This window comes from Xyrauchen texanus, chromosome 2 (assembly GCF_025860055.1).
Source record: "Xyrauchen texanus isolate HMW12.3.18 chromosome 2, RBS_HiC_50CHRs, whole genome shotgun sequence".
Classification (NCBI taxonomy): Eukaryota; Metazoa; Chordata; class Actinopteri; order Cypriniformes; family Catostomidae; genus Xyrauchen; species Xyrauchen texanus.
Window position 1 is genome coordinate 27,227,354 of NC_068277.1, and position 14,270 is coordinate 27,241,623.

At 37.1% G+C, this 14,270-nt stretch overlaps 1 protein-coding gene across 1 annotated transcript in view; it reads left to right on the forward strand.

Moving 5' to 3' along the window:
- Window positions 1-2,149: 2,149 nt before the first annotated feature.
- LOC127657057 (docking protein 4-like) overlaps window positions 2,150-14,270 on the forward strand; it is a 65,711-nt gene continuing 53,590 nt past the window's right edge. Inside the window, exon 1 of the mRNA XM_052145702.1 lies at window positions 2,150-2,374. The gene's annotated coding sequence lies outside the window, so the exon portion shown is untranslated. The remainder of the gene's footprint in view (window positions 2,375-14,270) is intronic.

Here is a 14,270-nt window from a genome sequence, read left to right on the forward strand (position 1 = left end):
CATTTAGCGTAATCGTAAACTTTATGACTTTAGACTTTTATGATGGGACCTTCAGGTCCTTTTTTCAGCTTTAAAGTGAGGCACTATCCAACTGTCACTGTATTGAAAAGATGGCTCATGATATTCATTCTTTTGTGTTATGAACAGGAAAGAAAGTCAGGGATTTGGAACATAATTTGGTACAAACATTATAACAGATTTAATATGTTGGGGGTGAACTATTCCTTGAAAAGTACTTGTACAATTTTGTGTCTATAACAACTGTTTGCCAAAGTGACAAGCCAGAAATTGGCAGTAAGTTGGCAATCTGACGCTAGTTGCTATAATAGAGATTTATGCCTTATTCTGGTTCATAACCCTCCACTGCCGTTCTTCTCCACTGCTCCACTGTGCATTCCGCCTCTGTAACCATGAGAACTGAGGACAAGGACAGGGCAGAAATGTTTTACTGCCAACACTTTGTGATAACCCCAAGTGGTCCATATGCATGTCCCACTTCAAACCATCTGGGGGCAATAAATTATTATATCAAAACTTATTATGACACTAGATTAGTCAATAAATGTTTACATCTTAATGATTGACTATGGTCTGCAAGTTTCAATATCACCAAAAATCCTTCCAACATTGTTCTCTTTTTTCTCAAATGTTCAAACCTCATCCTTAAAAATACTGATGAGCTGATCTCTCATTGTGAGTGATAATAATGATGATATATCATGCTTGAAGACTCAAACACCAGCAGTAGAAGATGCGGTTGAAGGCTCCTGGGCCTCATGCACCACCCGAACATTACTACATCAGAGTGAGAATGCGCACAGGCAGTACAACCATATTTCACCATATTGACAACCACATAATATTTTATTGTCTAGAATGAATGCGCTGTAAAGATCATCAGCATGGTAATATAAGCTGTATATTTTCTGTAGCTTATATTGTGTTTTCACAAGGTATTGTATTACCAAATAATTTCTTTATTTTATATTTTTTTATTTACCTAACACTTCTATCCACAGTGCATTTTAGTAATGATATTACAGACAATCCCCCATGTAGTAACTTGGGGTTAAATGCCTTTCTCATGGTCACAGTGGTGGGAGAAGTTTATAAATCTCCCCCTCTTGAGATTGAACTTATAACATTCTGGTTCTCAGCCCAGGTATTTAACTAATAAGCCGCCGCATCTCAAACATTTGTTAAAATTTCTCTCCACCATTCACATTTCACAATATCGCAGTCACTCTAAATATTTAATTTCTCAAAGAAATGTATTAGCAAAAATTAATACTTTGATCTAAGGGTCTTTAATTTACTGTTTTTGGTTCGAGGCGGCATCATGAAGTCTGTTTCCGGTAAACAATAAGGACTCAAAGCTAAACTCAGTAGGCCTAATTGGCGAATTCACTACGTGCGAAACTCATGAATATTAATTAGGTTATGTGGGAATACTGTCAAATAATCTTTTAGCATTTTAAAAATGGTCATTCTTGATGACCACTTCAAAAGCTCCAATAAATATTGCACATAATTAAGTGGATAACTTGATCCGTATATGATCCATACATCAAACATCAGCGCTGGATCACCACTTATAAAAACACATACAAACGAAATAGAAACTCCTGGTCAAGAGCTGGAGATGTTCTTCTGCATTAGACACGCCTGACTAAAGCTACATGTCCTACTCGTCCCACCTATAAATGACGTCATTGCTTTTTAATGTTTGTCAACTGAGCGATAAACACCAATTTAAACAACATTACAACCCGCTGAAGAGACTTAATGTTACAGCCTCGTTTTCATACCCATCAAAAATTAAATATGGTGCTTCTCTGAATAAGGTCTGTTGGACACTTTTTAATAAATTAATCGTGACTGACACATTTCTTCAATGATATCTATAACTGAAAACGTGTGTGTTTGTGTGTGTTGCTGGATCCGCGGCGCTAGGTTTCAGTATTGTCCGAGAACACTGTCATATCGGCCAGCGCAACAAAATAAAAAAATAAACTACTAGTCAGCAGCACACATCGGCACAGGTAGCTACGTTGTTTTAAGTGCGCTACTCTTCGAATCAGTACGGTAATGGGCGGACATTTGTCGTCTGCTAGCTGGAGACAGACAGCTGAGAGTGAAACAGCCGTGTGTTTGTTGCTCGAGACTCAGTCGCGCGGCACAGCGTATCCTCTCGAAACACAAGACGAGTCACTAGGATTACTGTCAGCGGCTCCGAAGCTGAACACATATTGTTTTTTAAAGAAAATGTGCCGATATTTCTTTTCTGTTTGGGCACAGGCAAGAACATTGCATTTGACACTTTAAAAGCTCTTCTTGAAAGGGGCCGCACCTTCAGCTGAACATCATCATCCAGGTAGGCTTATGAAAGTTTACGCACTGTATCCAAGCTAAGCCTATTACTCCTATCAGCGAAACAAAATAATACACACAAATAGTGTCTTTTTGATCCGTAAAATTTCATTGAAATATGTCCATAATTGAAATATACCTAGTCTTTTGATCCAACTTTTTGTCACAGCATCCCTCAGCATCATACATGTAATGCGCGTTTAAACAGACTCGTATGTCTGATGTGAATGTGTTTTAAAGTGCAGGTTGTGGTTTAATTCAGATGCATCTTTAGACCCAGTTGATGCACTGTAGCCTACTACTTGTACATTAATTCGGCTGCTCCTATGACCAGCTGTTGTGATGTTGCAAGTTGAAACTTTTTTTTTGTTATGCATTGATTTATTTATAGACTGCTACATATATCTTCTGTGTGTAGATATATATATATAGAGAGAGAGAGAGAGGAATTTATGACTGAACAGGCATTCATTCATTATTTTCTGTGGTCATCATCATTAGCCCGATTCGCCCAGGATGACACAGTAGCGATACATAGTGAGATCCCTACCGAGACAGCATTTGTTGGCTTCATAGGCGCGTGCACAGGCGTCACCAAATCGCGCGTCTGACATCAAAAATGCAACCTTGGTCGGTAGGTAGCTAGCTCACTAGATTGAAACACAGCTAGAGTCCAAGGACGTAACCATGTCAGAAACATTGGGGGGACCAAACCATTTTGGGTGTGGGGGATTGCGGGTGTTCAGGTCACAAATATAATGGTCCTCGGTATTTTAAAATAGTAAAGGCGCCAAAATTATATTTTTTTGAATAAAGGCTTTAAATGCGTTAAAGGGTTTTAAATGCGGTAAATTAAAATAGTTTTAAAATGTTTTAAAATATATTGGGGTTCTTTTGTATCAAGTGAAAGACGAATATTATTTTATTTTAATCTCTGATGTATCATCTGTAAACACAAAGCTGTTGTGTGGCCACAGAAAGCTTTGACATAGTGCACTTGTCATATGGACTACTGTTATGATGTCTTTATACTGAACCTTTAAAAGTGCTTTATAGTATTTGTCCTTTTATGAAGCTTGACATCTTCTGTGAACTTCACTCACTATAAACTGTTCTTCTGTGGAAATGAGCTGCTTAAAATGTATATTTTTCTGTTCCATGAAAAGTAACAGCATATGGGGTTTGAACAACATAAGGGTGAGTAAATGAGTGAGTAAAAGTACATTTTAAATTTTTAGGTGAACTACTCCTTTAACTGGCTTGTTTTTTGTGCACAAACCTGGCAAGGTCACACTCAAAATAAAAGGTCTCTTATAAAAGCAGACTTTTAGGAGATGATGTACAAATTTCAGAATTAATTTAAGACATAAAGAAATTATTTAGAAAATCTTAAATTGATTGTTAATGATTACCTAATATTTTTTGCACTGAAAACATGACACTAGTCTGTCCTTGTTACAACCTAAAAACTCAATTCACAGGTCTTACCATGTTCTAGTTTTAGTCTGAGTGTGAAACTGCTCTACTTTGTATTTTATAGATAATTTTCTTATAGAAATTCTAAAATATATTCTAAAACTGCCATATTCTAAAAGTCTCCTTCAAATACCTGCTGGATAACCACGTTCATTCAATCCTTTTACAATATACACACATTCGCGCTATATCTTAAGCCAGAATGTTTTCACATTCACAATTATGAATAACATCTGAATTACGTACTGTACATGACATACTATTAATTCAAAACTGTGAATTTTGCCAAATTGTGAACCGTTTACACCCTTGGAAATTACTTTTGGTTGCACAATATTTTAATAATAAAACAATGGTTTTGTTTAGTTATATACTTTCATCTTACATGACACTAACACTCTTAACCTGATGGTGGTGCATAATGGACTGCAGCAGTTCAGCAACAAATATATATATCACTTATTGGCAGGGTTGGGGAGTAAAGGAATAAATGTAACAGGATTATGTATTTAAAATATAAGTAACTGTATTCCACTACAGTTACAATTGAAATCATTGGTCACAGCGGTGAAACACTTTCTTGTGATGTGTTACATTCATACGAGCAGACAGAGAAGTAAGTTTGGAGCAGAAGAAATAGAAATAAACCTTGTGTAAATTGTCAGCTTTATGCTAAGCTAAAATGCTATTTCTAGCCATTTTACATGCAAATGTTTCCAGACACGATCATATTTTTTATCAAGAAAATTTACCTTAGATCATAATTAATTTTTTCTAGTAAGACCTTTGATATTAGGGCAAAAATCTTATTCTTGATAATCATTTTTGTATTGTTTTCGTGTAAAAATATTTAAAAATCCTTAAAACGAATTGATCTTGTTTTAGAAACAACACTGCATAATATATTTGTTTTTCAGAGAATCTATTTTTAACGTGTGTATTGTGTATTACTGTACTGACAGAGCTTTTATAGTCAAAACAAGTGAAAAAAAATGTACCAGTGCTGAAGAAGTAATCCAAAGTATTTAGAATACATTACTGACCTTGAGTAATCTGACAGAATACATTACAAATTACATTTTACAGCATGTATTCTAACCCTCCCAATCCTGGGGGGCAATTTTGCCATATCTGATTATTGAGGGACTTGTCCCCCACAATGTATATTGCGGTTACAACCCTGCTTGAGTCACAACAAAGAGCGCTGTTCCAGCCCATGTTCCTACTTACTATCCTAATTGTTCATCTTTTCACATGAGTGTCCAAATATAGAGAATAATTGCCTCGCACCTTGTCTTGTGGTCAATTAATTACATTGAAACAGTGTGCTGCACACTGATAAAAGGCAGCATTTAATCTGAGGCTTATCTCTCTGAGCATAAATGGCTCATAAAAAAATTACTCTGAAAAACCTTGTCGGTTGTAGAGATGATAGAAAGTGTTGTCATAGTTATACTGCTATAACGATTATTGTGAATATATACTCATATTAACCTATAACAACTCCTCTAAACTGAATCTGACTTTGCATGTTTAATGCTTGAGTGTGATTGAATGAGGACCATTAGAAATCATCTCTCGTCATCCTTGAGTCACTGAAAGTAGTGGCCCTTCTTTGTGACCTTTGTTTCTGGTGGCCTTTGTTGCAAAAATATTATATAAAAAATATCAGAGGCATTAATATTTACAAACCACCTTTTAGTTTAAAAGTTGGGGTGGGGGGGTAATTATGCTTATTAATGTGAGACAGTAACCACTGAAATTAGTGCTTGAACTCAGTTGTATGAGGTCTGGCAGAACCTCATAATAAATCTGACAAATCTGTGATGATGAATTGGACATTCAGCCTGTCAAAGACTTAGTTTTAGCTAAAACAGTTTGGCTGCAGCCCTTATCTCTCCTCCTCCTCCATTTGTGTCACATATACAAAAAAAAACTATAACTCTGATTGTTAATTGTAACACTGAAAGGTGAATGTTTCCCAGAGCTAAGTTATCTGGGCACATGCTGACTCTGTCCATTGTAATCCAAACCATGTAATAAAACTAGAATTTGGTTATTGGGCTTGACAGTCGCTGTTGCTATGGATGTGCATATACATTGTACATGTTGCTGTAATAGGTTTGTGTGGGTTTTCTTCCCTCGTAGTGTATTGTGAGTGTGGGAGGGGAATCTGTATGATTTATTGAGGCACAAAGTGCATTTCTAATTCATGAGAGGGGAAGGAATTCAATTCATTGATGGGATTCAAAGAATTTAGTGTCAACACGCATGAATCAGTGCATGAGCCAATAAGAACTCCAAGAGAACATGCTATATGTGTGCCCTGACTGTAGCATCACCAGTAGAATGACCAAGAGCAGCTAAAAGAGCATAACATGTTTGCAATAAAGAGAGATGAATGGACTTATAATTTGTCAATTTCTAGTGGCTTTTTAAAAGAGTCAATTACAATGCTCTTTACATTCTAGTAAACCTTTATGTGGGTTTTGTTGCGTGCATAGTCACCTGAGTCATAGATGTTAGATTATTCAAACAGCTGTCCGTGTTTGTGTGTGTGCACTTTTGCATTTTGTCTGAAGGTTGCAGCTGACAGCAGAGCGGTGTGGGAGTCGGCTGGTTTTAGTTAGCTGGCTCACAGTCAGAGAGAGCGAGAGATATGAACACTCTGTAATTAGCACCCACGGCTGCAAGCTGCATTCCTTCTCTGTAAATTACAGAGTGGCCTGCCTGCACTGCCAGACCCAGCAAACCTGCCTGCGTGAGTGTATCCAGACCCTCCTGCCCTGCACTGGCCTCACACATACCTGTACACATCTGCAAAACTGTGGTTACCTGATCACAGCCATGTTTTCCAGTTCACTTACATAGTGTTTGTTTCTGCGATGCAATGGTGGTGGAGGATCAGTCTCTCTGGGGCTTGGTCTGCATTGATTTGTTTGGATTTCAGAATACTTACATGAGTATACAGAGTCCCTACACAGCTGTCTGTCATCTCTGATATATTTAAAGAGTGTAGTATCTATTGAACTACATGGACACTGAAATACACACAGCATTACCATAACACAACGGATATAAAAAGTATGTTTTCTGAATCAAGAATTTAAGCATTAATTAGGATAATCTGCTTTGTGTGAGGATGGAGATTTGTAAATGTGTCAAAATGTGCTGTATGCTTTTGAGACTGTAAGGGTGCTTTCACACTAGAACTTTTGGTGTGCACCCAAGTTCTAATGACGTCAAAGTATGGTTTGTTTGGGTGGTGTGTGCACGTTGTTTTCTGAACTCGGGTGTGCACCCGTGAATCGCACCCAAGTGCTCTTGAAAGGTGGTCAGGGGTATGGTTCATGTGGAATCTGGTGTGGTTCACTGCTGATATGAACAAGATGTACTAAATCGCAGAAGTAAAACCTTATTGATGACGTATAATTCACATCTTCGTGGCTCCCGATCGCAATTATTATGGTTTATTGAATTACTCATACCAGCTTGTGTCCAAATAAATCCCCTTCAGAGAGCAGCTCACAGTCTTCACATCTCTTGCAATGCATCCGCTGGCTCGTGGCAGACAAATGCTAATATTCTTCACATCATTGCGTATTCACTGCATCCGTGGGAGACAAACACAAGTGTTGTTCTGTGCTTGGTTATTGGTTGTAAATCCAGAGAGATGAATACTTCAATAACACAGCAATGCTGATGTCTTTTTGAGTTGTTGCCTAGTTACAGTAGTAAACAGCTGCCATTTGTCATAACGTTGATGATGTAATCGGACCGTGGTTCAGACTCAAAAAATACTATTAGAACATAGACCAGCGGGGTTAGTGGGAGGAAACAAACTCTGGTTCGGTCCAAGCAATCGAACCATGTGTGAAAGCACCCTAAATGTGTGTATGTCATGGAGTTTATGTAAGGGTTAATGCCCGACGAGGTGTCCATTGTCAGGTTTTAATGGACGACGGCGGAGGCAACCGTCCTCCGCTGCGCGTCGGCCGGTTCACACCTCGCCGTCGTCCATTAAAACCTGACAATGGACACCTCGGAGGGCATTAACCCGCTTATACCATGGTCACTTGACAAATAAAACATTTTTAAAACATTAGTTTATATTTTAATTAGGCTAAATCTAGTTTTTACAAATAATAACTTGCCTGACGGTTTATTTAGCAACCGGAGATATTTATAGTCCGCTCAGCTTGTAGAACCCTTCAGGTTCAAAAATGCATTTTTTTTTTTCATGAAACACAAAGGTAGGCATAGTTATTTTTTTATTACACATAAAACAAATTAATCAAACAACAATCAAACAAAAAAAACAATTAGTTCTTTACCGCTTTTTCTGTAACGCTTAATTATTGCTTTAAACACAGCATTACAGGTCATGAATCTGGTGTCAGTTATAATATTGAATTCCCTTATATGGCGGTTGATACCGGCTCTCAGGCTCCTTAGGCTTGAAACGCTGTACTCTCCTCCTGCCTTGGTTGTCTGGACAGCTCCGTAAAACTCCCGCAGGGTCTCATTCAGAGCAGCAGTGGTGTAATTTTCAAAGCTGGAGTCCATTTCTTTTTGAACAATAAAGTCTCTGAGTGTATTTACTGCCCATTTCGTATTTTTTTTTTTCGTGTTGATCTCATCTTTTTCGTCTTGTATTTGATTCAATTCTCCCGGTGTTATCTCTTTGTGTCGTTTCTCCGTTTTATTTACATTTCTTCAGCAGCATCCCAGTCGTCAAAGTTGTCATATTCTCCATAAATGTTAAAAGAAATAACGAAGTCGCTCATTGTTGTATTAGTAGGCTATGTAATATCTAACTAACGTTAGATGTTTGTTTTGATAGAGCAAATTGTTAACGGATACTTTGACTGCCTGTTGCTATGGTTACTCACAGCTGTTGTAGGCAGCGCATTTATTTATTAATTTCGAATGGTAAACAGGCAGTTTCACCAGAACTACTTTACTAGGTGTCCTCTATCACTTTTTAACGGACACCCTGCAGCCAATCAGAATCGAGTATTCACCTAGACCATGGTATAATTATGTTTACGATTATGTGTTGGTGAGTTTTTGAGATTTTAGTGATTGCGAGGACCTGTGTATGTGTACATAATTAGCTATATTTTGGGGACAATTTTGTACCCAGAATTGAGCTCAATCGGACAAAACATTTAGGGACATTTTGGGATGTCCTCATTTGTAAAAATAATACATACATAAAATATATATCTTTTTTATTCTTAAAATAGTCTATAGTTATTATTATTAGCTATATTTAAAAGCAATAGAAATCAATGGTACTGTATGTCAAGTAAATTGTGAATATTGCAATAATTTTCTAATGATGTGCATTTCCTAAAGAGCACATCATTAGATCATTCCCGATCCTTTCAGGGCTAGAGATCTGCAGAGGCCTTAAAATATAACCTGTATAGTGCTTTTTCAAAGCAGCTTTACAGGAAATCATGCATTAACAGAAACTTTTACTGTAATACCTATAAAGTGATCATTGTGTTGTTTGATTAACTATTATTGTAAATTGTGTATTAAAATTAAACCTGTACCCGAGACCGCATGGCCGACCCTGTCCGGCCCTAATGGTACTAGGGCCGGAACGATGCGTCATGATAACTTTGATTACGTAAATACATCAATTTGTGTGGAATGTTTCGATGTGTCTCACTGTTTACATTCATCCACAATGACGGCGGCTCCAGCTCCAGGGCATGCTGAAATTAGACTTTATCCCTAAAAGCTCAAACCCGATGTGTGGAAATTCTTTAAACAGAGACTTAATAAAATGGTGCTCTGCATGGATTTGTAAAATACCACAGCAGCACCACAGTGCTATGCACAAACATCTCAAAAGAAAACATGCTGGGGGTCTCTGACCTCAAAATGATGAGACAGCAGCGCAAGTATATGAACTATTACAGTGAGTTTTTTAGATTGTTGGTTGTTAGCCAGTGCCTGGGAGTCCTTATCTGTCATGTTTCACACAAAATCTCATAGAAGACTCCCTAGAGCATATGCTAATGGCTGGTATGGCAACGCCGCTTTCCAGCACATTTGCAAGTTGTAAGCTGTTTATGCACATATAGACTTATGAAACTAAACGATGTAGATTCATTAACAATGTAGATACATTAACGTTACGCTCTGTGTAAGCAACATTTTGAAAATAAATTTTACAAGTGCATTTCTGATTACAATTGGCACAAGTCAACACTATTCATGGTAACTAATGGCAGAATATAGTAAACAACACCTTTCCTAATTGGGCCTACACTGCATAAATATTTTGTGATGAATTGTATCATTAGGTAAAAGTTAATTAATAGATTTCATGTAAAAGAATTTGTGTCTCAGGAAGAGGCCAAGCTGTGTGCAAGATTTTTTTTTTCCATAAAAAGGATGCCACTGTATGCTGAGTGAATGATGCCCGAAATATATATATTTTTTGCACTATTTATATTGGGCTGAATTTATGTTGGACTCATGGACATTTGTTTTACTGATAGATGCCTTTTAATTCTTGGCACTTTATTTTTTTATGTTGGGAATTTTTAATTTGTAAAGTATTTTTGTGAGAAAATGTTTGAATAAAACATTGAAAGATTAATGGCAGAAGTTACAGTTTTTATTTATTAGTAAGGTAACCAAAGGATTAATCACTTAATCAGAAAATAATCAATCGATTTTGTAAAAAATAATAATAATTATAATTAGATTAACTGACTAATAGAAAAATAATCAATAGATTAATCGATTGAAAAAATAATCATTAGTTACAGCCTTAAATGGTACCAACAGTTTCTAAGCCGGAACCTGTCCTGGACTTGAATTAATTTATTCTCCTAGCAAGCTTGGTTTCAATAGGTTGTATTTTTATAAGCGTCATATGCAACATTCGTAACAGTATTGCAAAAGTTTACGTACACGGCTTTAACAAGGCACAGCGGCCCCTCGGTACACTAGAGCAGAAGGGCAAAAACATTGGCTTACTGTTTATCATGCACCAAAACTTTACTTGGTGCAGACAATCTGGAATTATGTGTAAAAGTCACAAAAAGTCCTCTTTGCATCCTAACACTTGCACTAAAAGAAGCTAGATGCAGTGCATCGAATGAAACAACACCTGTGTCTCGACATGCATTTTTGAAACTTGAAGTTCTTTTTAACTTGGCACGGTGTCTAAAAATGTTCCGGTCCTGTGCGAGACACAGAAGGAACAGTGAGATGTGGTGCAACAGTCAAACACGTCTGTCCAGAATTACTTTACTTTAGAAAACAATGGAAAAACAGATCAGACGCATGCAAAACATGTTCCAGAACCTGAAGTCATACTTGGAAAATCGGACCCATCAGGCCCAACCTCTATTCAGGGCTGCACAATTGATCAAAATAACATCAGAATTGCAAAGTTGCATATTTCAAAATTAAATAGCAAATGGCTGTGACAATGCAAAAATACATGGTCTGTGCAAGCTTCAGAAGGAATGGGTGACTCACTGCTTTGTGTGCACACCGAAGTTAATGATACCAAGGAGCACGCATTATACACTGTTTTCAGAGCAGTTCTAGGGCTGTGTGAAAGTGCTGCAGGTTCACACAATTCCAAACATTTGTAACCACAAGTTGTTGTTATTATTATTCAAATCTAAAACATGACATAGTATCACAGAAAAGATGGAAATAACAGCATATCACCAGATTTATAATGAGGAACACTGTAAACTGTCAAATACACATTCTGACACTGCACTGCATTTTCAGTGTTCTGCCAAAAATAAAAGCTCCAGGTGAAATAAATATGACAGAAACACATTACTATGGTATAAATCTAATCTTCAATATAATAGTACAAATTATTCAGTATTATATTATAATAATAAACTATATTGGGTCTCACAATAATAATTAAATATTACAGTATACATTTGAAGTCAGAAGTTAGGATGAGGTCATTAAAACAAGTCATTTAGGACATCTACTTTGTGCATGAAAGTTCATTTTTCCAACAATTGTTGACAAACAGATTGTTTCACTTTATATATTTCTAGTGAGTTGTGTGTGAATGCCGTGGAGAATGGTGTGAAGCCTCACCATGCACTAGGTCTCTGCGGTAATGCGCTCCACAAGCCATGTGATAAGATGCGCAGATTGGCTGTCTCAGACGTGGAGACAACTGAGATTCATCCTCCGCCACCCAGATTGAGGCGAGTCGCTACTCCACCACAAGGACTTGGAGCACATTGGGAATTGGGCATTCCAAATTGGGGAGAAAAGGGGGAAAGAGAAGGAAAAAAAAAAAACAATAGTACTCTAGTATAAACACCATGGGACCATGCAGCCATCATACCGTTCAGGAAGGAGATGCATTCTGTCTCCTAGAGATGAATGTAGTTTGGTGTGAAAAGTGCAAATCAAAGACCTTGTGAAGATGCTGGAGGATAGACAAGTATCTATATCCACAGTAAAATGTGTCCTTTATAGGCATAACCTGAAAGGCTGCTCAAGGAATATGCCAGTGCTCCAAAAAGTCAAGTCAAGTCAAGTCAAGTCAAGTCTATTTTATTTGTATAGCGCCTTTCACAACACACATCGTTTCAAAGCAGCTTTCCATCATAAAAATCCGGACTACTGTTTGCAAGTGCACTTGGGGACAAATATCTTTAAATAAATTTTTGGAGAAGTGTCCTCTGGTCTGCTGAAACAAAAATTTAACTGTTTGGCCATAGTAACCATAGTTATGTTTGGAGGAAAAAGGGTGAGGCTTGCAAGCTGAAGATCACCATCCCAACCTTTAAGCATGTTGGTGGCAGCATCATGTTGTGGGGTGCTTTGCTGCAGGAGTCACTGGTGCACTTCACAAAATAGATGGCATCATGAGGAAGGAAACTTATGTGGATACATTGAAGCAAAATCTCAAGACATCATCCAGGAAGTTAAAGCTCAGTTGCAAATGGGTCTTCCAAATGGACAATAACCTAAAGCATACCTCCAAAGTTGTGGCAAAATTGCTTAAGGGCAACAAAGTCAAGGTATTGGAGTGGCCATCACAAAGCCCTGACCCAATACAATTACAATACAATTTGTGGGCAGAATTGAAAATGCATGTGCAAGCAAGGAGGCCTACAAACCTGACTCAGTTCTGTCTGGAGGAATGGGCCAAAATTACAGCAAATTATTGTGCAGAAGCTTGTGGAAGGCTACCCAAAACATTTGACCCAAGTTAAACAATTTCAACGCAATGATACCAAATATTAACAAAGTGTATGTAAACATCTGACTCACTGGAATGTGATGAATAAATAAAAGCTGAAATAAATAATTCTCTCTACTATTATTTTGACATTTCACATTTTAGAATAAAGTATTGATCCTAACTTACCTAACACAGAATGTTTTCTGTGATTCAATGTCAGGAATTGTGAAAAACTGAGTTTAAATGTATTTGGCTAAGGTTTATGTAAACTAGTTTCAATAAAATAATTCACAAATAAGTTTTCGTAAAAATATATTTAGGTAAATAATGCTACTCCTATGGATCATTGTATATTGGTGCATGTAAATGAAAACAATTAAGCATCCTTCTTGTGTTAATTTAGTTACAAAATTAAGTAATAATTAGATTTTTACTTTATATCTTAAAAATGTTGAATCTACTTGACTACAATTGCTTGAAATATGGTTCCTCTGAACACAAAAAAATAAAATAAATTTAGCCATTTAATTTCACATAATTATCGAGATATACACTAACTAAACACTTTATTAGGAACACCTGTATACCTACTTATCCAAGAGATTATCTAATCAGCCATGGCATGATTGTTGGTGCCAGATGGGCTGATTTGAGATTTTCACACACAAATGTCTCTAGAGTTTACTCCGAATGGTGCCAAAAACAAAAAACATCCAGTGAGTGGCAGTTCTGGATGGAAACGCATTGTTAATGAGAGAGGTCAAAACAGAATGGCCAGACTGATTTGAGCTGACAGAAAGGCTGCGGTAACTCAGATAACCACTCTGTACAATTGTGGAGAGGCAAATAGCATCTCAGAATGCACAACATGTTAAACCTTGAGGTGGATGGGCTATAACAGCTGAAGACCACGTCGTCTTTGGACAATAGTGTTCCAAATAAAGTGCTCAGTGAGTGTATGTCAAATATTGTCAATTGTCTAAAAATCTGATGTCTAATATATCATACTTTGAGCCATCTCACCCAGTGTCAAAATGGGGGCATTTTGGGATGTCCTTATATGGAAAAATAATCCACACATCAATTAAATAATGATTTTTATCGTTCTAATAATGCATAAGATTTTCTGTAAGAATTAGGTTTAGTACACAGTAATTGACTGAGACCTTAACAGAGGACCAGCCAATGGTCCGTCCGTGTGTGTGTGTGTGTGTGT